This window comes from Martes martes (genome assembly GCF_963455335.1).
Source record: "Martes martes genome assembly, chromosome: 10".
In the NCBI taxonomy this organism is placed as follows: domain Eukaryota; kingdom Metazoa; phylum Chordata; class Mammalia; order Carnivora; family Mustelidae; genus Martes; species Martes martes.
Genome location: NC_137898.1, coordinates 77190816 through 77217774, shown reverse-complemented (window position 1 = coordinate 77217774; position 26959 = coordinate 77190816). Strand labels below are relative to the sequence as shown.

The 26959-nt window shown below is 46.4% G+C and overlaps 1 protein-coding gene across 4 annotated transcripts in view; it reads left to right on the top strand.

Annotated features, from left to right (window-relative positions):
- Positions 1–26959, top strand: part of SMCO4 (single-pass membrane protein with coiled-coil domains 4) — a 59471-nt gene that overhangs the window by 17827 nt on the left and 14685 nt on the right. For all 4 annotated transcript variants that reach the window (XM_080816141.1, XM_080816137.1, XM_080816138.1 and 1 more), the window contains exon 2: positions 21602–21678. The gene's annotated coding sequence lies outside the window, so the exon portion shown is untranslated. The remainder of the gene's footprint in view (positions 1–21601; positions 21679–26959) is intronic.

Sequence of the window (26959 nt, the reverse complement as noted above, 5' to 3'; positions counted from 1 at the left end):
ACCTTTCTGAAGACCTCGTGGGAGGCCTTCCATCCTCCCCACCCACTCCTTGTGTGAGTCTAGGCAAGTATAGGGCAAATTCCAGAGGAACCAGGCAGGCGACTCGTGATTTTCGATCTTTGGGGATTCTAATTCTGCGTATTCGCTGTGTGACGTGGAGCAGTTCACCTGCCTTCCAGCCTCCGGGAGCTGCAGTCCTGTCAGGGAGACAGACCTGGAGTCCTAGCGGTCCTAGCATTGCTTTGCGTGCCCAAGAGGACGCTTGGGGCGTTGATTTTGCAGAGTTGGCCCTGAACCACCAGGGGGCGCTGGGAGCCGTGAGGGGCGAGGGAGGCTCAAAGTCCCGGATAGGCGCTTTGTAATAAGCCCCATGTGAGTGGTGTTCGCTCCTGAGGCCAAGATCTGGAGGAGTCACCCAGCTAACCGGCAGGCAAGTCAGCCCAGATTCCTGGCCCTCCACCAGTCTGATACAGGGCCACCTCTGCCCAACGACATAGCCAGCCATACAAACTTAATTAACCTGACAGCCCTAGAAACTTAAATTAGGTCTAAGGAAGAACTTCCTCACTTTTTTTTTTTTTTAAATTAGAGCTAAAATGGGGCATTCTAGAACAGGGCTTTTCAAGCTGTCATCCATGATCCTTAGTCACACAATCAATTTAGTGGGTTGACACATAAAAGAAAAGGAAAGGGACAGAGTAAAAACTATCAGTACATCACAGATGGTAAGGCTGATAATGCCCTAGGTCATGATGGAAATATATTTCTGCCTGTGGGTCATGGTCAAAAATGTCCTAGAAACACAGGGATTATAGTTTAGATCATTATAGGTTAGATTGTAAAGTGTTAGGGGGCAGGGGTCTGTTTTCTCTTTCTTTTTATGTTCCCTGCATCTTTTTTTTTTTTTTTAAGATTTTATTTATTTGTTTGACAGAGAGCACAAGTAGGGGGAGCAGCAGAGGGAGAGGAAGAAGTAGGGTCCTCGCTGAACAGGGAGCCCAACGTGGGACTTGATCCCAGCACGCTGGGATTATGACCTGAGCCAAAGGCAGCCTGGGGACTGAGCCACCCAGGTGTCCATGTTCCCTGCATCCTTAACCCAGTGCTGAGTATGTGCTTGGTCCATCAGTCCGTCTGAGAGCACTTACTATATTTCTCCCTCCTTCTTCAGACTGGAAGAAGTCAGAACCCACCCTGCACTGTCCTCACCAGGAGACGAGGGAGGTGGTATTTCTCTCCTGCTTTGCATGTGAAGGAAAAGGCAGACACCAGGCGTGGGATAGTTTAGAGCTTGACTCTGAAGTCTGAGGAAGCTGGGTTTGCATTCTGGGTGTGCAGTGTCCAGGCGCGTGGCTTTGGACAACTTCTTTAACCCTCCTTAGCTTCACTGCCTCCATCTTTAAGCTTGGCGTGATCAGGGCACCTGCCTCCGAGGTCTCCTGAGGATGAGGTGAGAGAACGAGAGTTTGCAGCCTCTAACACAGGGCTTGACATCTGATAAGTGGTTTGGAAGCATTGTCACTGCTCTTGTTCTTACAGTGACTGTTAAGAGAGACACAGTGACTCACATCGGGTCCACCGTGGGAAGCCACTCCTGGAGCCGCAGTTCTGTGATGGCTGTAGATCTTGAACTGCACTGGAAGGCTGAGCCCGTGGCTGGTTGTGTGGGGAAGGGAAGTGGCTGGTGCAGGGCGAGCAGGTGTCTGAGTGCAGGGAGATGGTCTGGTTTCGTGATTTAGAGAAAACAGAGCATCTTCCAGGTGCAACGAGCTAGGACTATCCCTGTGGCATCTGAGAATGGAAATGGCATTGCTTAGAAAAAGCTGGGTGCTTTTTATTTAATCAGCAACAGTTTCAATTTAATGTCACAGGTCTTTGTGACATTACATCACAGGTAACTACGTGTATGCATGCGTGCTCCCACACACATGCACACACACACAGAAGGAACTATTCTCTGCAGTGGAGCATAGCCATGTATAGGATTAAATTGGTGCTCTTGTGTCTAGTAGTCGTGACACTTTTCAGTGAAAGCACCAAGATCTGGTAAATCCTGATTTCTGAAACTGCCAACGGGGCCCAGCAGTGCCACTGCCCAGTCAGAATTAACTGTAGGAAAGTAAATATGTGATGTTTTGAAGACACTGGGCAAAACCCCATGGGGCCTTGGTTGGAGCATTAGCCCTGCTTTTCAAGTCCAAGTTTGTTAACTACTGTCGTGTAGCCTCGGGAGTTGTGACCTGTCTTTCTGCCCCAGAGTTAAAACATTTTTGTCCTTTGTATCCCTTAGTGCTGATTTTAAATCTTGGGAGGGAAGAGTAGTAGACGCTAAGTATTATTCAACGATAGGAAGCTTTAGGTGTATATTTTAGTCAGAAATGTGACTTTCTCCCTGGTTTGGAGACAGTCAAGTACATAGTTAAGAGCACAGACTTCATTCAGCTAGACCTACATCTCCAGCCACGCTTTGCTGCTCTTTCCCCCCTTTATTTTTCCCAGCTTTATTGAGATAGAATTAACAAATCAAGAGCATGTCTCTCGGGAATCCAGTGTGATGATTTCACTACATTATGAAGTGGTTACCACAATCCAGTTAAGTAGCACCCATCGGCTCACCCATAGTTACTACTTTTTGTGTGTGTGGTGAGAACGCTTACGAGCCACTCTTGGCAGATTTCAACTATACTACACAGTATTATTAACTATAGTCACTGGGCTGTACTTTAGACCCCTAGAATCATTCATCTTAAAACTTAAAACTGTTCTCTTTCACCATCATCTCCCCATTCAGCCTGCCCCTCAGGTCCTGGCCCGCGCCATTCTACCCTCCACTTTCTATGAGTTTGACTTTTTTTAGATCCCACGTGTAAGTGAGATCATATGGTATGTCTTTTTCTGTGTCTGGCTTCTTTCACTTGGTATAGTACCCTCCAGCTTCATCCTTGTTGTCCCAGGTCTGCCTGTGCTGTGTGACTTCAGGCAAGTAGCTTCACCTGTCCGCATTCCATCTGTGAAATGGGCTAATAACAGTGCCAGTGCCTGCAAGTCTGTGGAATGTTTGCGTGTGAACTCTAAAGCACGTGTCCATCGTTGTGGACACAAGCACTAATATTATCAGTGGAAGGTCTTCCAGGAGGCCTGGCTTGGCCATTTTTAATAACTGGTCTTGGGTATGTTGCCAAACCTGAGTATTATTTTTTCTGAAACAAGGGAGAGGCCCAGATGCTTTAGACTCCTTCTAGCTTGACTGCTCTGCATTGTGTGTTACGTGTTCTCTTTCTTCTGAAAAACAGGACATGTGTTGTTGGCTGTCAGAGGTCCGGGAAGGGGGGCGCAGGGGTCACGGTGGTAGGGAGATCCCACTTTCCGTTAAGGACCTGTAGCCCTCGGCCCGATCACTGTTGGTTGTCGTAACCTTTGTTTTTCTTTCTTTGATTTTATATTCTCCGTGGACCTCCCTTTCCCTAGCCTCTGCCAAACAACTCCAGGCTTTTCTATGCTCTTTCTAGTGGATTCAGAGGAGAGGTATGCCTGGTGGGCCTGAGTGAAGTCTCAGCTTGGCAGAGCCTCACACGCAGGGGAGGCTACAAATAAGGGTGATCCCTTCCCTTCGCCATTGGTTTTGAATTCTGTGCTTGTCCTTTCCACATTCCCCAACCCACGTGCTGGGGCTGCCTGCGTCTGAGGTTGACCAGGAAACGCTGCTTGTGACAAAAAGGGATGACTTTTTTTTTTGATTTGTCGTAAACTGTTTGCTCGCTTGGTTTCCTATCTGGCCTTCGGCTTCCGCGGGAATTTTAAAGTGCTCAGCAGAGCTAATCTCAGGGTAATTTTATATTTTGCACGTGCATCTTTGCTAGCAAAATGTGGAGCTCTGTAGTTCATCCCTCGCCTGCCACTGGTATTTGAGGTTTGTCTCCTTGTTCTCTGGGACAGGCATGCACAATGAATTAATTGAGCTGTTTTCAGCCCACTTCCTGCCTAATTGAACACCTGCACAGCAAACGCCGCCAGCACGCCTTCCTGGTACCTGAGCTGTCAGCCGTCCCCTTCCTGGCGGCGTCTTGCTTGTATCAGAAGATTCGCTTTTGTCATTTGCAGTTAGCGGACTCTGTCCTTCAGAGAACTGCTTTCTTCTTCACTTAATTTAAAGGTGCCAAAATGTCCTCGATGGGTACAGTCCCTCTGCATTTCCGTCTTGCCGCTGTCCTCCCAGTTAACATCACTGCCGATTGCCCACCTCAAAGCGGCTCAAAGACCAGATGCGGGGAGAGGGGGCGTGTGCGGCCTGGGTTGATTCTCATGCTCACCTCGCCCTCCCTTGGGCCCCGGATGAAGTTTCCAGCAAGTCATTCTTAATGTAGTGCTCCTGGTTTAGAGCTGATGAGAAATACTCTTTGAAGGGAAGGGACCTGGTTTCTTTTTCAATTAAGACTTTGCTTTTTTGGAGTAGTGTTAGATCGCAGCAATATCGAGCCGAAGGTGCAGAGATTCCCCACACACCCCCTGCCCCCCGGCCGCCATGCATGGCCTCCCTCATTATCAGCACCCCCCACCGGAGTGGTACACTTGTTACAACTGGTGAACATACATTGATGTATCATGGTCACTGTAGTTTATCTTAATATATGCACTCTTGGTGTTGTATGTTCTCAGGGTTTGGACAATGCATAACGACTTACATTCAACCAGTGACCTGTACCTAGTATTTTCACTGCCCTAAAAATCTTCTGTGCCCTACCTGTTCATCTCACCACCCCCCACCCCGCAACCACTGATCTTTTTACTATCTCTATAGATTTGCCTTTTCCGCAGTGTCCTAGAGTTGTAATTACAGCATGAGGCCTTCTCAGATTGGCTTCTTTCATGTAGTAATATGCATTTAAAGTCCCTCCATGTCTTTCCAGAGCTTGACAGGTCATTTCTTTGTAGTGCTGAATAATAGTCCATGGTTCGGAATCCCACTGTTTCTTTATCCCTTCACCTGCTGAAGGACGTCTTGGTTGCTTCCAAGTTCTGGCAATTATGAATAAAGCTGCTGTAACTATCCCCGTGCTGGCTTTTGTGTGGACATAAGTTTTCATATCTTTTGGATAAATACCAAGGAGTGTGATGGCTGTATCATATGGTGAAAATATGTTTAGTTTTGTAGGAAACTGTCAGACTGTCTTCGGTCTTCCAGTGCCAAACGATTCCGCATCCCCGCTGGCCGTGAGCGCGAGTCCCTGTTGTTCCACATCCTTGCCGGCATTTGGTATTGTCAGTGGTCTGGATTTTGGCCGTTTTAATGGGTGTGTAGTAATGTCTCGTTGTTGCTCTGATTTACATTGTCCCAAAGACCTGTGATGTGGCAAGACTGTTTTTTAAAGAATGCTGACTTTTTGTCACGAGGGGCTCATGTCTTTACAAAGAGAAATGTAGTTTTACTAAAAATGAGAGCCAGAACAGAGAATCCAGTCTTCCCTGATAACAGAAAGCCTTCCTGGTTCATGGCCTGTGTTGGGTCTTCTCAGCTGTTCTCTTTGGTTCAAAAATGTCATAAGCAGCAACATGGTTTTGGAGCCCTGGTTTGGGTGTGCTTTTTCTGTTAAAAATATTGTGGAGAGACAGCGACCCTTGTTAATTACACGGTAGAATTGTAAATCTTAATTACCTGCTCCTAGTGTTCTTGGGCTTTCAAAAGGAAGTATGCTGTTGGGGTTCCTTCTGCCCAGGTTTGAACTTATTCAGAAATGGGGTGAGACTAGAAAAACATTTATCTTTCAGATTCTTTGATCTCACTGTGGTTTTGCATTTGCTTTCAGTTTCCTTTTGGTGTTCCTTTGTAGAATTTCATATTTTACAAATATTTTAGAGGGTTCTTCAAAAACTTACATGTAGAATTACCGTAGGAGCCGGCAATTCCACCGTAGGTAAGTTTGTGAAAGAATTGAAAACAGGGACTTAGGTCTTTACAGGTCTTCATAGCAGCACTGTTCATAGTACCCAAATGGAAACAACCCAGATGTTCATCAACAGATGAATGGATAAACAAAGTGTGGTATATTCATGGAGTGGAATATTATTCAGCCAAAGAAAGGAATGGATTATAGATACCCTACAATGTGAGGAGAGACCTCAAAAGCATTATGCTCTAGGTCAAAGAAGCCAAATGATAAATGGAATCATTTATGTGAAATCTCTAGAGTAGGCAACTCCGTAGAGATAACAGATGGGTGTTGCCAGGGGGTGGGGGAAGGGAACAGTGGGATTGACCACCTAGGGAACGAGTTTTCTTTTGGGGTGATGAAAATATTTTGGAACAAGGTAGAGGCAAGTGTACAGCATTATGAATGTCCTAAATGCCCCTGAACTGAATGCTAACAATGTTACCATTATGAATGGTAACATAAATGGTGAATTTATGTCATGTAAATTTTGCCTCAAGTAAAAAAAAAAGTTTGGAGGGGCATCCCCTGTGTGTTCTTGCCAAGGGTGGGTTTTCTAGCGACACCACACAAGAGGGGCACTCCAGTGAGGACTTTAGCAAGGGCCGGAGCAGGGAAGCACCGTCCCATGTCACCGCAGTCCCCCAGCTGCCAGCCCAGTGACCTGCTGGGACAGAGGCCCCAAGGGTTTCCTCCCCTCTCTTGACTTCTTCCCTCTTCTACAAAGCAGGCTGAAAAGCAGGCCTCACCTCATAGGATCACTACGAGAGTTAGGGAAGATAAGGGACAGAAAGTGCTTGGCACACAGTCAGCCCTTAATAGATAGGAACTCTTCACTAATTTAATTAACGTCAGACTTGGGGCCTGAAGAGCAGTTTCTGTGGAAGGAGAGAATGATGTGGACTCAGGGAGAGACGGAAAATGCTGAAAGCAGAGAAATGAGAGTTGACTCAAGCCGTCTAGGTTTCAGTTCGATTTTTGAGCAAAGGAGGGTTAAAAATCCCGTTTCCTGGATTCCTTTTAGGAGTCGCCATAAGCCCTTGCGAAGTTGGTGAAGGTTCACCTCCACCAGCTGAAACAAGGGGTGTTTGTGAAGCACTTGGAAGAGCACCTGGCCAGCCCCAACTGGGGAAGTACCCCCTGCCCACTTCTCTTCCCGCCCCTGCTTCCTCAGATGTGAGCACTCGCTGTGCCCGCCTCCAGTCTCCGCAGAGCACCGGGCTACTGGGCGCATCTTCATAAGCCAGGGTTTGTGTTTCTGAGTCCTGCCTTTCTCCTCAAAAGAAGGGACTTTACGCATCACCTGGGCCTGGATGAACCTTCCAGCAGCGCAGAGGGGCAAGGATACCCGGACCTAAGGGGAGGCTCTCATCACTCAGCTGTAAGGGGCAGAGGGAACTGGGTGGACGGGGCGGGGGAGCTAGTCTTTCACCAATGAAGAAACACAGTTTTCAGCTCTCCTAGCATGAAACTGTGGCATGGAGAACTCTAATTTTAGGCTATTACTCGATGGAAATGGGTACGTTGATCTCTTTCTAAATCTGTTTGCACTAAACGTCTTTACTACACAATTAGCACTTTGTTATGTAGTGTTCTTTTCTGATGTCACTTTACAGTTTAGTAGCCAAATACTGTCAGCCCTGGTGTAGAAGTGGCTTATTAGCAGCGTGTGTACAGGATTTCGAATTAGTTTTAATATTTAATCTGTTTAACTCTCTTCTTTTGGAAGTGGCACCTCTCCCTCCTGTGCGCACCCCTCCCCACCCCTCGTGGAGAACTGCTTCACCTCTCTCCACCTTGGGGCCTGCCGAGTGTCCTTCCTGGTTGGTCTCCTGTGCTGTTGGTGGACAGTTGACTGACCTGACTAGGCCAGTCAGGCTCTCTCGGAATTTTTTTTTTTTTTTTTAAAGGGCAGAATTTATTTCGAAGCTGGGGTCTCAGAGACGCCCAAGACAGTAATTGCAGCCATGTCATAGGTTGTTAAAATGGGGCTTTTCCACAGAACCCCCAAGACAGGGGTATCCTATACCAAAGTGAATACAAGGCATCCTCTGTGGCAAATACAAAGGAAAACCATAGAACTGGGTTTAGCACTCTGGGACCCCTCAGCCAGATCAAAGATACTGGGGGCTGGGAGTCAGATTATGGAGAAGGGAGAGGATTTAATGGAGAGATGTCTTTGGAGAAGCTGCCATCTCTCCCTTTGTACCCACCACCCGGTGGGGGACTGGGATGGCAGAGAGGCCTTGACCTGACTTAACTATTCGTAGGCAGCAAGTAAAAGGGTCTTGATAAGTTAGGCCTTTTCAAGCCCATGTCCCAGAAGTTTGGAACTGGAGGCCCAAGGGCCTTTCCCCTCTGAGGTGATGAGGCTAGAATGGGGTTCTGGAACTCTGGTGGCCCTGGTTTCCTGTCCAGAGGGGAAAGCTGGCCTGCCAGGGGGTAGGAGGAAGCTGCAGGTAGAGAGAAGTGGAGAGAGGGTCTGTGTTCATCTGGGAACCCACAGCTGCCCGACCGCCCTTCCTGTGGTGAAGTTTCTCTTTTGCCAGGGCTCATGGGAGGTTCTTTGCTTTGTTGCTTACAACCAGGGGTCCCACATAATAGAATTGTGGTCCTCAGGTCCACATAATTGTGGTCCTTGGGCGCCTGGGTGGCTCAGTTGGTTGCGCGACTGCCTTCGGCTCAGGTCATGATCCCGGACTTCTAAGATCAAGTTCCTCATCGGGCTCCCAGCATCTTGGGGAGTCTGCTTCTCCCTCTGACCTTCTCCTCTCTAATGCTCTCTCTCACTCATTCTCTCTCAAATAAATGAATAAAATCTTAAAAAAAAATAGAATTGTGGTCCTCAGGTCCACTGAACTTCTCTTAGCTCAGCTTTTTTCTCATGTACAATGGTAACAAGAGTAACACTTAACTGGAATGTTCAGATGAAATAACACATCTGTGAAAACTTTTGGGGGGGGTCATAACATGGGCAGGGAGACTGTGACAAGCTTTGTGGATTTTTTAAAAACTATTTGACACCAATGAGTTGATTGTTCTGAATGCTGTTTGTTTCTTCATTTAACCTAAACATTCTTTTAGAAACATAAACGCCAATAGCCTGTTCCTTTTTTTTTTTTTTTTAAGATTTATTTATTTATTTGAGACAGCGTGAGCATTAGTGGGGGTGGGAGGCAGAGGGAGAAGGAAAGAGAGAATCTTGAGCAGACTCCATGCCCAGCACAGGGCTTAACCTCACGACCCTGAGATCATGACCCAGGCTAAAACCAAGTGTCAGACACTCAACTGACTTCACCACCCAGGTGCCCACATGTTCCTTTTTTTAAATCACAGAATTAAAACAACCTTGACCTGACTTAGCTATTCATAGGCAGTAAGTGAATGGGTCTTGATAAGTTAGGGCCTTTTCAAGCCTAAAAAAAGCTTTCTCTGAGGTGAGCTCTAATTATGTCTTGGTGAGCACTGAGCACGGACTGTGTATCAGATGGCTTGTTCCTGCGCTTCTGTGCTAGAGAAACCTGTGCTGAAATTCTAGAATGATTACCCATTTACCTGGCTTTGAAGTTAAATAGCCTCAGGTTTGAATCCTCATGTTGCCACTTACTAGCCTATGTTTTTGTCTTTGAGCCTCAGTCTTGTCATCTGTAGAATGGGAATATAATCCCAACCCTGCAGATTGAGAATTATAGGAGATGATGTATTTAAAGTCCTTGACCGTGTCTTGTATGTGGTAGGTGCTGAGTAAATGCAGCTGTTACTATTAAAAATGATAGTTTTAGTAAGAGTGGCAACCGAAGGGGGTGGGACTAGAAAATACGAATCTGATTTTGGCATTTAATGACAAAATCAAATAATCAGTATAAAAATCAATTTATCAACCGCTGCTGGGTTGCTCATCTGTGCCAGGGGCAGAGGTGTGGTGGATCAGAACGTGTGTACCACCGTTCCTGTCTCTTGGGGGAAGAAATCATGAACATGTAGAAAAAAAAGGTAGCATGCAAGGTGTTGGGCTGTGGAAGACTGGGAACAGGGAGGCATCGCCAGAAGGTCTAGAGCTGATGGGAAGAAGCAGCAAGAGAAGCGACGTAAAGAACTAAACATTTTGGGTGATCTTTGGAAGAGGCCAAATGATACGTACACACGATATTTCCTTTTCCATTTTCTTTTTCTTTTGTCTTCGTGATTCAATCCCAGACCTGGTTCTCTGTTTCTGGTCATGATGACAAAGATCCATACCCATAGCACATTCCAGAGTTTAACATTTTCTTGAAGACTCATTTTCTCTGTGAACAGTTGGCTTTTTGTTGGCCTACACCCTTCCGTGATCAGAATTCTCCTAGCAGAGTCTGCCTGCTCCCCACCCCCACCCCGTTTGCTCTGCCTTCTTGGGAATTTTATCCTATGGAATCATGGGCGTTCATTCAGCAGGTGTTTGCTGAACACCTACTACAGGTAGCAGGCGGAGCAGTGTGCCAGGGAGGCCTGGGGAGGAGAAAGATGGATGAGACGGGGTGGTCCCTGCCGCGAGGTGGCTTGCTTAGTAGAGAAAATGGATGGGCAGATGGACACTAATTAAATGTGATTAGTGTTTTATGTTGGTCAGATAAGGAAAGACATTTGGCAGGAACCCCAAGTCTCCCAAGTCCTCTGTCCGCCGCTGGCTGCTATGCTCGGATCACGAAGCCTGCCCACCTCCCTGAGCACAGTCTGCAGAAATGCCTTCTTTATCAGCATCTCTAGTCCTGATGTGAAATTTCTCGGCATGGGTCCCTGCTCTGCGAAGTGTTTCAGTGAAGGTTCCTTTGGTCACCCACACCCAAATCCTCCTCCAGGCACAGAAAAGTCCACATGGAAAGAGAACATCTAGACTCACGAGTCTGTTCTCTTCCTGTCCTCCACATACTTATACCTGCACACCCCACCCCCCACTCCCTGCCCCCAGGCTTCCCTGTCTCAAAAATGCCATCATCATCAACCCCGAGGCCTGAGAGCCCTGTGCCACCTCCCTGTGTCTCACCCCTCTGTCTGATTAGTTGCCAAATCCCCTTGGTTCTGTCTCCTCGATTTCCACCACCCCAGCCCCAGCCACCAACTCTGACTGGGGCTCATGACTCCAGTTACTGGTTACTGGGTTCTGAAAGTGATTTAGAGGTCTTTACCAGCCTTGAAATAAAGAAAGAAGGAAAGGGAAAGAAAAAGAAAGAGAAAAAGAGAGGAAGAGAGAAAAAAAAAGAGGAAAAGGAAGGAAGAAAGGAAGGAAGGAAGGAGAATGGAAACCATTAGAGTGGAGTGCATGTAGTAAGGTTGAGTTTTATTTTGTGAGACATGCATAATAATAGGTGTACAGTAGAAGATGACAAAGTTGCTGAGAGTTTTACGTGTATTGACTAGTTTATCTCCCACAACAACCTATGCCACTGGCATCATTATTATTATTCCTGTTTTTCAGATAAGGAAACAGGCTCAGGGAATTTGAGAAATTGGTGGAGGGTGGCCGAGCATGTCAGGGCTCCAGCCCAGACTGGCCTGCCCTGCATAGCATGCGCGCGTGTGTGTATGCACGTGCACGCGCGCACGTGTGCCCTGGGTTGCAGAGTAAAGTGTCTTATTCTGTAAATTATGATAAAAAAGAAGTTGGAAAGTTTCTGTTTGACAAACATCTCTACTTTCACTCTGAGCTGCAGCCACAATAAATAACTTTTTATGATGCAAATTGGTTGATGCTTCTCTCTAGCTGGGTTACATGCTCTTAGGAGAGATACAGTCTGTGTATCCACAGGGCCTGTGTGGCCTGGTCCCTGCTGGCCTTTTGAGCCTTATAGCTCTTTCTGTCTCGTGGCATTTGAGACCCCTTGGGGCTTCTCTATGTGCTCCCCTGATCTCTCGGACTCAGTCAGGCCCCTCATGACCTGCCCCCTGGCACCCTGGATGGCAAGTTCACAGCACTTCCTGTGTTCATAAAGAAACAGTTCCTTGTTTGCTAGGTATCTCTCTGGTGCAGGGTCACCTAGGACTGACTCACATCCCCAGTCCCGAGGGCAGGGTCTGGCATGTCAGTTGGTGGATGCTTACTGGGTATTCTATTAGCTATGGATGGTAGAGAAAGCCAGGGCTCTCATTTTTTGCTGCATTGACTGTATCTATCAAAATATTCCTTATTTTCGGGGCTCCTGGGTGGCTCAGTGGGTTAAAGCTTCTGCCTTAGGCTCAGGTCATGATCTCAGGGTCCTGGGATTGAGTTCCATATTGGGCTCTCTGCTCAGCAGGGAGCCTGCTTCCCCCGCCCCACCCCCCAACTGCCTCTGCCTACTTGTGATCTCTGTCTGTCAAATAAGTAAATTAAAAAAAAAAAATATATATATATATATATATATAATTCCTTATTCTCTTTCTCCTATCTACCATTTCTAGAAAGCATTTCTTTCTTTCTCTCTTCCTTCCTTCCTTTTTTTCCTTCCTTCCTTCTTGCCTTCCAAGATTTTATTTATTTGAGAGAGAGAGTGAGCGAGCACAAGTAGAGCAGCAGGCAGAGAGAGAAGCAGGCTCCCTGCTGAGCAGAGAGCCTCAATGCAGGGCTTGATCCCAGGACCCTGGGATCATGATCTGAGCTTAAATGACTGAGCCACCCAGGTGCCCTTAGATTACCTTTCAATCTAGTGGATTCCCAATGTTCAGTTCTAACTGAATGAAGAGCTGCTGGCTCATATCTGTGGGGTAGGCCCTCCAACCCCTGTGGGGGATGGGCAGTGTGGTCTTGTGAAAGTTCTAGACCCCCAGGTCAAGAGCTAGAAGCCTTGGCTACACCTTTCTTTGCAATCCAATCATGAGACTGCTGGTTCATAAAATGCAGGTGATGACAGCATACCCACCTCCAACTGGGCTGATCCTGGTGGTCAGGGGAGAGAAACTGTGTGAAAGGTACATGACATAGCAGTGGTGGCTATTCTGGAAGGTGGGTTTTGTGTTTTTTTTTTTCCCCTCCCTTCTTACTTGGATCTCCTTATGTTTGATAATGTTCCTCTGTTACTGGAGAGACCCTGCGGGCGCAGTGGTATCAGGCCCAACTCAGGTCAAGGGCCGTTCTCTGATCTGTTGAGTGAGTGCCGCCTGGGCCAAAGCCATTCAGATTCTTTCTCTGTGTTTATATACTGGCGATTTTTTAAAACCTTGATATTTGACCTTGGGGACTTTGTGGCCCAGCTGAGTGTAATGGCAGGTCTGCATTCCCCTTTGGCCCTGATATCGTAACCACAGTGTTAATAATTACAGCTTTTGCTGAGTGAGTATCTACCATATGTCAGATGTGTGCTTTCACAGCGCCTGTGATGTGTTGCTTCTCCTCTCCCCCACTTTGGGGAGTAGGTGGCAGACCCCTCATTTTGCAAAAGAGGAAACTGAGGTCCCTGAGTTCAAGAAACTTGCCCAGATCTTCTAGTTGGAGTTCTGTGTAGGACACTGTCCTCATCTTAGCTCCTTGAGAGCAACTTGGTCTAGCTGTGTTCTTTCTGTTTTCTACGGTCTCTGCTCTGGACTGGTGTCCCCCAAGTTTTCCTGGGTGAGCTACTTGCTCAAGATGCCTGGTTGTCCAGGCCAGCCTCCCCATCCCTATGGTGGGCGCTGCAGGGCCCTGCTTTGCTCTGGAGGTGCTTCTTGCACCCCAGCCCCCCACTGGTGGAGTGCACACTCCAGAAATAGGAGCTGGTTTCCCCTCTTGCCTACTTCTTTTTATGTCTAAACGCTTCTGTTTGTCTTCTCTGGGCTGCATTCATTTCCTCCTCTTTACTGCTGCAGTTTATTGCTCTTTGCTGGCTTCTTTATTTTTATTTTCTAAACTTGCCTGAAATGCATCTTGATTTTGGCATCTTTAGATGTTTAGAGCCTTGCACTTTGTTACTGATGATTTCCCTCATTTTGCAGAATTCCATTTGGTTGCAAGTCTGTTTTGCAAGACTCCACTTCTTTCCTCTCCATCATTAAATTTTGATATTTTTTCTGTTCCTGCTCGCTTACAGAAACTTGTCTTTTGCTTTTGAGATTGTCATCGTGGACCTTCAGTGTGTTATGGTTTGACCTCCCATCAGACTGACTTGGTTTTGGAATTGTGTGTTCATGGAGTAGAGGGCCCCTTTATGGTGTCCCTGCTCTTTCTGAAGGGCAGATCTGTCCAGATCACGTTGGGGGTTCTGCACTGTTCACTGGCTCTTGTAAGATCAGTTTGGAACACCTCATCACTGTGCGGGACACCCTCCATGTCCTTCCCCGCGGCCTCTTCACCCGCACCGCACCTGCCACGCCTCCCTGCTTCCCCTACGAGAGAACAGTAGCTCTCAAACTTTTTGTTTCAGAGTGCCTTTACAAATTCTTTTTTTTTTTTTTTTTAAGATTTTATTTACTTGAGAGGGAGAGTGAGAGAGAGCACTGAGAGAGAGAGAGAGAGACAGAGAGAGCAGAGGGAGAGGAAGAAGCAGACTCTTCACTGAGCAGGGAGCCTAATATGGGGCTTGATCCCAGGACCCCTGGATCATGACCAGAGCCGAAGGCAGACCCTTAACCAAATGAGCCACCCAGGTGCCTTTGTCTTTAAAAATTCTTAAAAATTAATGAGTTCCCCAAAGAACTTTCAATAATGTGGATTATATTTAGCAATCTTTACTGTATTCGAAATTGAAATGGAAAAGGTTTAAAAATACTTATTAGTTTACCTATAGCAGTAATAAACCCATTACATGATAACATAACATTTCTAATGAAAAATAACAGTTTCTAAGAGAAAAACATTTAATGGGAAGAGTGACTTTGTTTCACATTTGTCCAGATCTTTGATGTCTGCATTCACCCTAGACAGATGGATTCTCATAAAAGCTTCTGCATTCATTCTGTTGCAATATGTTGCGTTGGTTGAACTGTGAGAAGACAATGCAGCCTCACCCAGATATGTAGTTAGGGAAGGGAGGAGTATTTTAATAACCTTTCCAGTTAATTGTGGGTAGTCTTTGAAACTACAACAGAACTTGACAAGTGGTAGTTGTTTTTTTTTTTTTTTTTTAAGATTATTTGTTTTTTTATTTGATAGAGGGAGAGAGAAAGCACAAGCAGGGGGAGCAGGGAAGGGAGAGGGAGAAGCAGGCTCCCCAGTGGAGGGGGGGCTCCATCCCAGGACCCTGAGATCATGACCAGAGCCACTGGCAGACCCTTAACCCACTGAGCCACCCAGGCACCCCCAAGTGGTAGTTTTCTAAAGGTTTGTTGTAGCCGAGAATCTGAAACCCCATGAGTGGACTTTTCATACTTTGTTCCATTAAAATCTGTTGGTTCACCTTGCACTTTGGAAAGCTCTTCCATGCATTTTGAAACATCACACGTGAGTCATCTGGAAAACAGCACTTTTGTTAAGGGTACTATACCACTGTCGTCTGGAAAGTCCAAGTATGGGGAGGACCCACAGCTCACCATGGCTGATGCAAGTTTTTCTGCAATTTTAGTTATTGCTTGAAAGCTCACACTTTTTTTTTTTTAAGCAACAGATATAGTCAGTTTTTCTTGACATCACCAGCTTCCTTTGTTCACTTTTGAGAAAATTTTCACAAATACCTGAGTCTGAATAACCCACAGTTTTTCTGCCATCCTTTCAAGTAGAAATGGTGGCGCCTGAAGGGCGGCTGATCCAGCTCGCGGCCTTGTCACACAAGTGCTCCGCCCCACAGCCAACGCACTTCGCCTGCCCCCGGAAGTGCTTTCTGAGAGCTTCCGGTTTCTTCAGCTGGGATATTAAAACGATGTGTCCTTCAGGGTCGATCTGTAATACAATAAATACTTTCTTACTGCTTCATCAAGGATGTTCTTAGGTGAAATTGACTTTTTTTTTTTTTTTTAATGGTGAGTACATGGCCGTGGGGAATACAGGGGCGACTAATAGAGTCATATGCCACTCCTGGATTGCCGCGAAGGCACCAGCAATGTTACCCAGCGTTGCTTTTGCAGAGTCTGGCCAGTGCCAACACGGGTGAAGGTAGCTTTGACCTTGCAGCAGCCACGGAGAGGGTCTGGGAACATACTTTGAAAACTATGTTGTCTTCATTCATCTGCACTTACCGGACTGTCTTGCTTTAAATCTGCTGGGAACACTTGTCCTCACCAGCTCTCCATCTTTGTGTGCAAATGTGTACACACGCACACACACACACACACACACACACGGGTTTTTATATATACTGTTTTTACTGATCATGTGTTCTGAAGTCTCTTCCAGTGGACTGTAGACTGTGAGCCAGGTTTCATACTTATCTTGGTGGCAGTACCCCGGAAGCAATCTGCCTATTAAATGCTAATTTGTTAATGTTGGCTCTTTTCATCATCATCATATCATTATTGCAAGGGCTTTATACATGTTTTTTGAACCAATGAAGAGTTTGAGTTAGCATTTTTCAGAATTTCCTTACGACAGTTGTTCTCCGTGATGTCAGTAAGTGTTAAGCAGCAGGGGTGTCTGTGCTTAACTAGATTTGAGGATGGTCAGCAGGTTTTGAATGGAAGGATTTCCCAGATCCTTCATCGTATAATGTGCATTGTGAATCCTGAAGGGGGATGGGAGGCTATAGGATGTGGTATTTCCAAAGTTGAATAACATGGGAATCTCCTCTTCTTGGCATATCTCATAGAATTAGGATTCTTGGGATTTCCCTTGGGAAATAATTGTGTAGCCTGGTTTTTCTACTTTTACAGATGAGGAAACATTACATGTGTTCGTTTGTGCATGGATTTATATCTGAGCTATTTTATGAGTCCCTCCTAAGATTAGGTGCTAGTAGATTTAGGCATGCAGTGCAAGCAAAAAAAAAAAAAAATTGGAGAAAATGCTAATAAACCATTTGTATAGAGTAGATAGTCAAGTGGGAGATTCAAGTGTGCATCAACTGATCACCCAAAATTACAAGCGGTATGTAGGAAGGTACGCAGTGCTAAACCATCTGCTTTCTGTTTTTCCCATTTTCAAGGCCCTGTGTGGTCTGTTTAGGTATTCCTCACAACACTTTGCCACTGCCTTTATCCTTATGATCCAAACAACTGATGAAGATCATTAAGATGTGGGCTGTTTGCCCAGTCATTTCATCTGTGAGGGTGGTGTGGCAGAGATAAGATCTTTCCGAATGTGAGCCAACTTCGACTTAGTGCCTGGCACATAGTAGGTGTGTGTCTATATCGCTTGGCTGAGCAAAGAAGGAAAAAGCATACTCTGAAGAATCTGAGGCTAAAGGACAGACTCCACATGGTGGTCTCCAATCAGCCCAGTGCCCGAACTTGCTGCACTTTACAGGGTGGGCTGAATAAAACCTTATTACGTGCTTTTCATGCCCCACTGCTCTGACCTCACGCGTTCTGGAGAGGACCAGTGACCTTCCCTTTTCTTCCACTCAAAACAAAACACAACACATCCTACCTTCTATTTTGATCTGGTAGCACCTGTACATGGCAGGGGGTGGGGAATGTTAATACACTCTTTACATGAATATATTTCACCAAAGGACATGATGTCGATATGGTAAAATTGGCCTTTGGTCTTCTGCCGGTCTGTACAGATGACAGCAGGAGGGTTTTGTATTAGAATAGCCTTGGAGTCAGGACTTTGCTAAGAAGATTAACCTAGTGTTTAATTTGATGTTTCAGTCTGTGAAGTCACCTACAGAGAAATCAAACATTTACATGTTTATTAACCAGTGCTTTTGGTTCCTGGCATGTGGCCCAAAACACTTTGGGCTGGATGAGCTCTGGGAGTATGCAGAAATCGCCCACGGCCCCTCTCCCTGCACCCCCTCATATGGATAGACAAACAGGAAAACATTTACCGGCTTCAATTATCCTTTTGTTTCAAAGCCTGAAACTTTTTTAGCCACTTCATGTTCCTGCCAGAGTCTGAAAATTAATAGGCTTTAGAGAGGCCGAGGGTTGAGTGGAGTCACTTCGAGAACAGCGTGCATCTGGATGCCTGATTTTTCAGGTGTTGCTCTGAGACTGAATTAAGAAGTCTTATTCTCAGGGAGTTTGGGCCCTCTTGATTTCTAATTTTTGTGATTGAGTTAGAGTTGCAGGAATATCATGATTTGGCTAATTTTTAAAAAAAAATAATTTTCTTCCCTTTGTAAAAGTAATACACACTAATTGTAGAAACTTGGAAACATATCAAAATGTATAATGCTGAAAATTACCCATAATTCTAGTACTCAGAGATAATCACTGAAAACCATTTTGTTGTATTTGCATGCATTTGTGTACGCATAATTAAGATCATTGTGTTTAAATTTCGATTTCTACTTTTCCTATTTCACATAAGAATATTTTCTCTTGCATTGAGAGCTATGCACCGTAGGAGTTTGTGTTAGTTTCTGGGGGCTGCTGTAACAGATTCCCACACATGGGGAGGCTTAAAACAACAGAAACGGATTCTTTCCCCATTCTGGAGGCCGGAAGTTAGAATCAAGGTAGAGGAGGGGCTGTGATGCCTCTAGAGGCTCCGGGGAGAAGCCATTGCTTTTTCCACCCAGTTTCCAGCGGCTGCTGGCATTCCTTGGCATGTGGCCTCATCTCTCCCATGTCTGCCTTTGTTCTCATGAGTGTGCGCACACGTGTGTGTGTGTGTGTGTGTGTGTGTATGTGTGTGTAATCTCTGCCTCTAGAGGTAGGCCTCTAGGGTCTACCCAGATAATTAAGGATATCTGTTCATCTTAAGGTGCTTATCTTTTTTAAGTTTTGTTTTGTTTAAGATTTATTTATTTATTTGAGAAAGCATGTGTACATGCAGGGGGGAGGGGCAGAGAGTCTTAAACGGACTCTGCGCTAGGCCCAGAGCCCCATGTGGGTGATCTCACCTTCCTGAGATCACGACTGGAACCAAGACCAAGAGTCCGAAGCTTAGCTGACTGTACCACCTAAGTGCTCTTAAGATGCTTAAGACATCCTAATCACATCTGCAGAGACCCCTTTTCTGCATAAAGTAACACGGACAGGTCCCAGGGTTGGGTCATAATGTCTTTGGGGCCAGTTTTTAGCCCCATAAGCCATAGGACTTAAGAGTGAATTTTGGAGCCAGACTGCATGGGCTCAAACCCCTGTGCTGTCTCCAACTAGCAGGATGACTTTGGGCAAGTGTCTTAATTCTCGCTCCCTCCATTTTCCGGTCTGTAACGTGGGAATACTAAGTTTAGTATAGTGCCTGGCCCTTGTAAGGATTAGCTATTATTATTGCAATAATTATTTTCATGAGAAATTCTTTGTAAAATGTTATTTTAGTGGCTGCATAAAACCGTATTTGTGAATGTACCATAATTTATCACATTGCATCACTTCCTTTTGTGGGCTATTAAGTTTATTCCAGTTTTTTATCTCATGTATAATTCTGCCGCAGATACCTTTGAGCATTAAGTTTTGTCCCCACTTCTGATTCATTCTCCAATATAAGGTTCTGAAAATGGAATTATAGTGTCAAAGGGTATGTGTGAGGTAAGCCACTTAATAAGAATTTGTCAAATTGCTTTCCAGAAAGATTGTGCCTGTTATATAACTCCTACTAGTAGCTGAATGATGAGGGTGCCCATTTTACTGTGGCCATACCTGCATCGAGTGTTATCATTTTCAACATTCTCAGCTACTTTTAACATCATCTGCCCTTTTAAGATTGACATATTACATAGCAAAGTGACTCAGTGTAGTGGTTCCTTTAGCAAAGAGTAGTCTCATGAGGCAAGAAATCTTCAAATGAAGTGATATCCTTGCTTTGTCAAGAGGTCAAGTGCTTTCTCCATTTTGTTATGTAGCCTGAGCGTTTTCAAGGTTACCAGGGAGGGGTGTTGGGGAGAGGACGTATGAGTGCCAGGACAGTGCTACGTGTACAAGCATTTTAGTAAAATCAGTTTTATTTCTGTTCTCAAGCTTATCTGTTGAAAACTCTGAACATTGAAAACAGTTTTAAACACTTGAACAGAAAACAGATCAATTTAACTACTTTTCTTTTTTCAATTTAACTACTTTTCAACTAAAACTGCTTGAGGTACAGAAGGATGGGGTAAGGAAGGGACAGCTCCTCTACTGGCTGCCAAAGATGGTGGGAGACCAGCTTGGGAAGGGTGGAGGGAGAGTTTGCACCTGTTCCTTACCTGTTAACCTTTCCTTTCCTGGGGGTGGTAATTGCAATCTGATCCTGTCCAGTCCAGGCTCCACTGGTGCAGAGGAAAAGCAGGGGTCCTAGCTGCGTGAAAGACAGGGTGATGGTCTTTTTCCCCCTGGTGGTGCTCTGATATGGATGTACAGTGCGTACCGGTACAGCTGGCCACACACAAATTGGGCAATACCCGTATCAGTTATTGTGGGCTTAATGGTCGCCCCAAAGATGTTTCGCAATAATGTTGCCCTGTTTAGAGAAAGGGTCTTTTAGTTGTGATTAAGATAAGGATTTTGAGAGCAGATCATCTTGGATTATCCAGGTGGGCCTTCAGTGCCATCCCAAGTGTCGTTAGAAGAGAGGGGAAGAGGGCGATGTTACGTGCACAGAGAAGGCAGTGAAGCAGAAGAGAGATGTGGCCACAAGCAAAGGAGTGCCGATAGCTGGAAAAGGCAAGACGCACCTTCTCCAGAGCTCCTGCAGGGATCGTGGCCCTTGCCTACACTATGATTTCAGCCTTCCGGACCCGAGAACCGTGAGAGAATAGATTGGTGGTGTTTTCTGCCACCTAGCTTGCGGTAACTTGTTATGGCAGCTGCAGGAGACTCACCTATGCTTCGTTCAACAAGACTGTTCTGCTGATCGCATGTTGGGCTGTGTGACAATCTTATATGCTGTAACAGCTTCTCAGCTTCTCTTAATTTCTGTGCTTATCTTCTCATGAAACAGCAGTGAAGAGTTTGGTGGGTGACCTTTGAGTACCAGTGGTCTAGTCTCCCACCCTTATTTTATGGATGAGGAGACTGAGGCCCAGAGAGGAGGTGGTAGGACTGAGCTTAGAGCACAGGTGGCTCTCCTGGTCAGAGTGCAGAGACAGGGGGGCCAGGTCTGGAGACCCAGGTCTGGAGTGAGCAGACTTGAGCACTGCCCGTTAGCCTGTCCTTCAGGTCAGCTGGTGTCCTGGGGCTATTCTGTGACCTGCTGAGTGAAAGCCCCTGGAGCACGGGGCTGCTTAGAAGGCCCAGAAGCCAGGGGAATCTTGTAAAGCCTTTGCTTCTGATAGCCAGCAGCAGGCAAGTCATCCTGTCAAGGGTAAAGGTCCTGGCTTGCTCTTGACTTCAGTCTCTGTGGTATGACCCAACCATAGAGCCTATGGGGAGCTAGAGCGGGAAACCCCCTTAATTCAGGACCTGCACAGTGCATGGTCAGCTCACACACACACACACACACACACCCACCCACACACCCCCACACCCCCACCCCTGTGTGTGTGTGTGTGTGTGTATGTGTGTGTGTGTCTTTCTCTGAATTCGGACCCACCACTGCTTGCCTAAATTTACACATTTTCATCCTCAAATGGGGGAGGGAGGCAGCGTCCATCTCCAAGCTAATCAGTTTGGGGAGGGAAGCCATGGGCCTGCCTGCTCAACCTGGACTGCAGGGAGTGTCCCCAAAGGGGGGTCTGTGGAGGGGTAGTTCCCCAAAACCTATTACACCTCTTTTTCTGATTTCTCAACAGGAATAACTCAAGTTACCTTTACTGGAAGTCAGTTTGCTGGAAGTACTGAAACTGCAGTTCTTAAAGTTGAAGAAAAGGTAAATGGAAGTAAATTTGTACCCACTAAAATACCCTTATCAGGGAAGCCAGTGTTTGGGGCAAGATTATTGTTCCTGGCATTCCTCAAACATGCCCAGTCCTGTGTGTGCTCTTTCCCCTCCTCTTGGCCTGGCCAGGTTCCTCTTGAACCCTGAAGGTCTTTACTTCCCTGGAAATCAAGCCTTTTATGTACGTATTTTTTAAAGATTTAATTTATTTAGACAGTGCGAGGGGTTGGGGGGCAGAGACTGGGTGAGAGAGCACTTTAGGTAGACTCCCCGCTGACTGTGGAGCCAGACCCGGGGCTTGGCCCCATCTCAGGACCCCTGAGACTGCTGAGGCTTCTTGTCTCATGGACTCAAGAGATGAATCTCGCGGGCAAAACGGTGAAGTGAAATGAAAGTTGATTAAGTGAAGATGAGAACAGAAAGGAAGGGAAAGGAGCTCTCTAAGAGTGACAGGGGTCTGGAGCAGGTGGCCACTGAGGGCTTTTATGGTGGGTCTTTTCTAGAAAACTGACCAGGGAACTTGGTAAATATTTTGTCTGTGACCTTTAAGACAAACAAAGGTGGATTTGTAAATATTAGGAAAACATCTCCTCTATATTTAGAACAAACAAGGTGGATTTGTTAATGTTCCCTTCTCTCTGGTTAGTATCTTGCCTATAACATTTCTCCATATCTGGGATTGCTGTGAGCCTGGTAACGTAGCCCCCCACCCGTCTTTCCCTACCTCGCCTCGCCCACCCCTCACTCAAGACCATGACCCGATCCAAAATCAAGAGTCGGATGCTTCTCTGACTGAGCCACCCAGACATCCTGGAAATCCAGGATGTCTTTTTATTCCCTCCTGGCCGGTAGTGACTTTTCCTGCTTTGGAACCCCTGTCATACTATCTCCTTCTCACTGACATGTATTGTAATGAGCTTGACATGACTGTACGTGCCCCCCACCCCTGGCTGCTCTTCTGCCAATGCTCCTTCTCCATGAGCCTTCCCCCACCACGCTCCTGGTATTTCCACACTTGATTGTAGTAGCCTGTTTGCACCTTGTCTGTTAAAAGCTCCTTGAGAGCGTGTCTGAATGTGCCTGGACATGCTCCATAAACATCCATGTATTGGATGAACAGGGTATCAGGCTTCCGCACTAGACAGTCAGCTGCTGGAGGGCCCACTTTGTCCCTCTACCACTATTGTTCTCAAATCGATTCTGTTTTTCGAGCATTCATCAGAAATTGTTGATCTCTAGATGTCCTTTGTTTTGGGGCTGTTGGTGAAATGGAGCGAATAGGAAGGCTTTTCTATCTGACTTTTATTTTTGGGGGGGCAATATGGACCCATGTTAAGAGCAATAGCCCAGCAACTGAAAGGGAAGGGAGGTGACAGGCAAGTCAGAACAGCAGTGACTGGGAGCGTGGCCTCCCCCTAGCCGGTGTTGAATGGAGGTTGCCGGAGGTGGGGTTTTCGTCATGCTGTGACTGGGGGCCCTCCTGTATACTGGTTGGCAGACCCCCTCCTCCGTCCATCTGCATGATCTTCTGAGCCGCTTCAGTCAACAGACAGCGGCGTCTTCACCACCTCCCTGCTCCAAACCCTTTTGCTTTAAATGAATGAGTGCTCAGGTTCCTTTTCTCAAGCTATGTACTGCACTGCTAAATGTCTCAAAGAAGTTTCTTATTGATCTTCCCAGTTTTGTGGGTCCCCATCGACTGAGAGTCCTTGCCTTAACCCTTCCTACCTCCCAGTAACCAGTAGTTGTCTCTTACCTTTGCATTACAGGGTGCTTCTGCACACATCCCCAGCTTGCGTTCACCTGCCAGTCCCAGGAGATGGGCAGTCGGGCTCAGAGCAGTTAGATGTTTTCCATGAGGTCATGGGACCAATGTGAATGGAGTTCGGCTTTTCTCCCTGCCACACCGTTTTGGTCCTTCCCCTTGGAAGCCACTGCTGCCATCACAAAACCTGGGGCCCTGTCTCCTACCCACCTGCTGTGTTCCCTCTGGAGAGAGGACCCTTGACCTTAACCTTGTGTTAAGAGATGCAGTTTGGGGACGCCTGGGTGGCTCCACCGGTTAAGCATCTGTCTTTGGCTTGGGTCATGATCTCAGGGTCCTGGGATCGAGTCCCTTGTCAGGCTCCTTGCCCTGCAGGGAGCCTTCTTCTCCTTCTGCCTGCCACTCGCCCTGCTTGTGCTCTTGCACTCTCTCACGCTCTCTCTCTGTGTCAAATGAATAAATAAAACCTTTTCTAAAAAAAAAGAAGCGGGGGTGCAGCCTGACCATGGTGTTACCCCCCACCCCAGCTTTCTTGACAAAGTAGTTCTCTTCCTTCCAGGACCCTCCAGTCAATCCTCTAAGTTTTCTTTTTGTTAGGGCTTATTTAAATGCAGGAAATTTAATTAGTTTACATTAATACTGCGCTGTCTTACTCTATGAGTAAACTGAAAGACACTAACGGGGGTTTAATCTAGCTGTTTCTAATGATGGTTTTTCTCTCCCTTCTCCTTTAAATAACTGCAAATGCTTCTATTAATCAGGGCCACAGAGCACAGTGCTTTATTGCCATGTGGAATTGTGTAGTTAAATGTGATTTCTAAAAAATGGCTCACATTTTAATTAGAAAGCAGATTGTTAAATGGCATTTTGATTTGTCCTTTGATGGGGAATTGGAAGTAGACCCATCACGGTAGGAAACCAGGTTCTAGTCCAGAAGGAGGCATATTAACTTAAGAGCAGGGTGTGATTTCAGTGAGTCATTGTTTTCCTAAAATAGGCTGTCTTCTCTGGTCTTCTGGTGCGGGAGAGAGACTTTCCCCTGCATCTGATGCCACCTTAGATTGGCATTTCCCCTGGAGACAGTCCTACTTGGAATCCCCCGTGCAGGCTGGTGCTCCCAGTGGTCTGATCGTCAGGGCACAGGACTAGGTACCGAGGCCCTTCTGTTGGGACTCCTTGAAAACATCAATATCGAGAAATCAACAAACCTATTATGATGCCTGTAACTGAAGAAAATGTTGGGCTCCATTTTTCCCACTGTGCCATGAGGCTGATATCATTTTATTGCTAAAATGCCTGCCTTCCTGGCCCCAAAGCTGGTGTCTGCATCACTACTGAGGGTCATCATTGAAGCAGCCTATGCGTGGTCGGCCGAGTCATTCCCCATAAGCTCCTTCTGTGGTGCCCCCACCTTGAGGTGGCCCAGTGGCAGGACATCCAAGCACCACAGGAGGAAGGTGGGAAGGGTCACTGGTGAGAAGATGCAGGCATTTATCATTCCACGTGACTTCTCTGTGCTTTGTAGGACATTTTATACCTATTATGGTGGCTAACAAACTTGAATGTCTCGCAGGTGCTTCACAGTCACGGGGTCCAGTTTTTATCTCTTGGCCTCTTTCTACCACAGCCCCTTTGCACACCTCCCTCTATCTCATTAGGTTGTGCAGCTCTTGACTCACTTTTTCCAGCCAGAAACTGGGAAGTCGTCTCTTAAACACTCACCTTTGTCTTCCTCCAGATCCCCCAGTCCTTGCAGTGCTCCTAACGTAGATCTTGAATTCATCTGCTGCCCTCCCATATCCATCCCCCAAGTCCAATGACACTAGTAGCTACTGGGTTCCTGTAAAGGCTTTTGAGCTGCTTGCCCTATTTCCACCCCCCACCCCCATTCTGCTCATCACTTTGGGCTCAGGGTGACCTTTGAAACACTTGTCATGTCATTTCACTCCTCGCCCACACCTGTCTGTGACCTCTTGCTGTGCTTGGATGAATCAGCATGGCCCACGGGGAGGACTGCATGGCCTGGGCTCCAGACCTGGCTAGAGGTCTCACAGCACTCTTGAGGTCCTGTTCAAGTGGCTTGTGAAACACTTTAACCTTTCACTCTTGACTTCCTTGGCAGGCTGCAATGACATTGATTTTCCAAGGACAATAAAATCACTGTCAGCTTGGTAAAGGTGTACTTAGAAGGGATGTCCTGTTCTGGAAAATGGTATTGGGCGGGTGGGAATTTGTTCTTCTAAACCCCAGAAATCAACTCCTAGGACACAGAGGGGGACCACTATTTCGTGTGGAACTTTAATAAGCAATTAACCAATATGTAATCTGCTAAAATGTTAATACCCCTGCTGCTCTCCAAGTAGCCTCCCTTCCAGATATTTCAGTGTAAGAACATGCATAGCCTTTAGCTCCAGGAATCGTGACTGAAGCTTGGTTCCAGGTCAGTACAAGACAAGACTGACATTCTACAGGGAAAAAAAGAAACACACTAAATATTAGCGCTCAACTTTCCTTTTTAAACCCATTTCTCCTACCCTGAAGCCCACTTGTGCCCCTCACCTTGACCTTGAGCTTTCCTTTTGTGTGTCTGTGGCACCACATGCAAACACTTGAGCAGGGAAATCTGGCTCAGCAGAGTGACACTCTCCGTTTTCCTCGGGCCTTCAGTTCAAGGTTGGAATGGTCTCAGAGGTGGAGTTTGCCATGCAGGGGAGGAGTGACTAGGAGAAAAGAGGTGGAAAAGGGCATTTCAGATAGCTGCATGGACGGAGGCCTGGGAGGTCAGCAAGGGCGTGGCACACTCTGAGAGCTTTGCGGGGTGGTTGCGGCCACTGCAAGTGAAGGCGTGGGCTGGGGACTGACTGGTGGGCTCGGGGCCCAATCATGTCATAGAGTGTCCCCATGGGATTCTATGCAGGGGGTTCCTGGGTCAGATTTGTTTTTTGCAGCAGGGATTCTGTAGGCTTGGCCTCTTTTCAAGACTTCTTAATGGCATTGACCCAATTCAGACACACAGGGCCTCTTATTAGATTTTGTGGGCATGGGACTCAAAACGCCAGACTTCCAAGTTTAAGGTACCTCTGTAGGCTGTCTACCAAAAATCCCAGAGACATTTTAGAAGTCACTGAACTGCAGTTGGTGTTAAATTACTACCCTGCTGGAGTTTATGAATGACTCCATTCCTGTTCCGTTGGGGTTTGGTTGCCTTGCCATGCTTGGAAGTGGTGCGTTTGAGGCTCCTGTGAAGTGCAGACCTACAGGCTGTTGGACTTCCTGTAGATGCTGGAGATGGTGCTATAACTGCGCCAAAGCAAGGCCGTCTTGACTTCGTGGTAATTTGTAATTTCTCAGAATCTAGATGTTGAATTATCGATTACTGTTAGCTTAGCTTTCTCACTGTTAGTCTAGCATGATTTGGTTGGCGGTTAACTGTAACATATCAAATAATGCATATTTATACCAGGAATGTGTTTTGGCTCACGAGTTTCCCACAATGAGAGTTTAAAA